The sequence below is a fragment of the Sciurus carolinensis genome, chromosome X (assembly GCF_902686445.1).
Source record: "Sciurus carolinensis chromosome X, mSciCar1.2, whole genome shotgun sequence".
Classification (NCBI taxonomy): Eukaryota; Metazoa; Chordata; class Mammalia; order Rodentia; family Sciuridae; genus Sciurus; species Sciurus carolinensis.
The window spans coordinates 51,971,919-51,972,829 of NC_062232.1; positions in this window are offsets into that span (position 1 = coordinate 51,971,919).

Sequence of the window (911 nt, forward strand, 5' to 3'; positions counted from 1 at the left end):
CTTGGTCTAAAAGAGCATTACTGTAATAATATCTAAAACAAAATGATACCCCCCCCAAAAAATTCATTATTTTGGGAGATTTTTCCCTCCACATTTTATATTTTTCCTCCTAAAATTCACTACTAGAGTGCCTTCCTGGATTGCCCAGCAAAAAAATATAAAGCACTTTCATACCACACGTCCTACTCTCTTGGTCAAATGCTTAAACTGGTAAAGTATACACACCTCTTAAGGACATCCTTCAAACCTAACTGCGTCAACAATGGCTATATTGTGCGATCATTTTAGCCACAGGCCAAGGTGGACCAGGGCAAACATGAGTCAGAAACACCTACACAGCCCAAGGATGAGGTAGGGGAAAGAGTTGTGATGTGCAGGTTTTTATTTTATTTTTTAAATAGAATCGTACAGTAGTTACCTTCTTTTAGACCGTGAACATGTTCAGTACTTGCCCCAAACAGTGGTATTTAAAAGTCTGGTTAATGAAGCCCCCTCCCCAGGGAGTGAGGGAGAAAAGTAATTTTGGAGGGTGGGCACAGTCAGTAGAGGTTTGGAAAGTCAAGGCAGTAGGAGGCGGCTTGGTAGCAGGATGAGAAGCGCTGGGAATCAGCGGGACAGGAGCGACAGTGGAGGGAGCAGTCTGGGAAGGGATGATCTCCGCATTTGGGAGCAAGGAAACTTGAAGTTGTTAGGCAGCCAGGGTGGGGGTTGGGGAAGGGAACAAGCCTTTCCTACGAAACGTCCTGCTCGGTGGACTGGCACACGGAGCCAACTCCCGAGAAGAGGAAATAAATGGGTGTGTGGAAGCCGGTGGGGTAGGAGAGTGAGCCCTGGTCCAGAGACTGACAGAGCTCTGAGAATCTGCGAATCGGGCTGGAGTGTTAAAGGGGTTGAGTATCTAGTGGGACCAT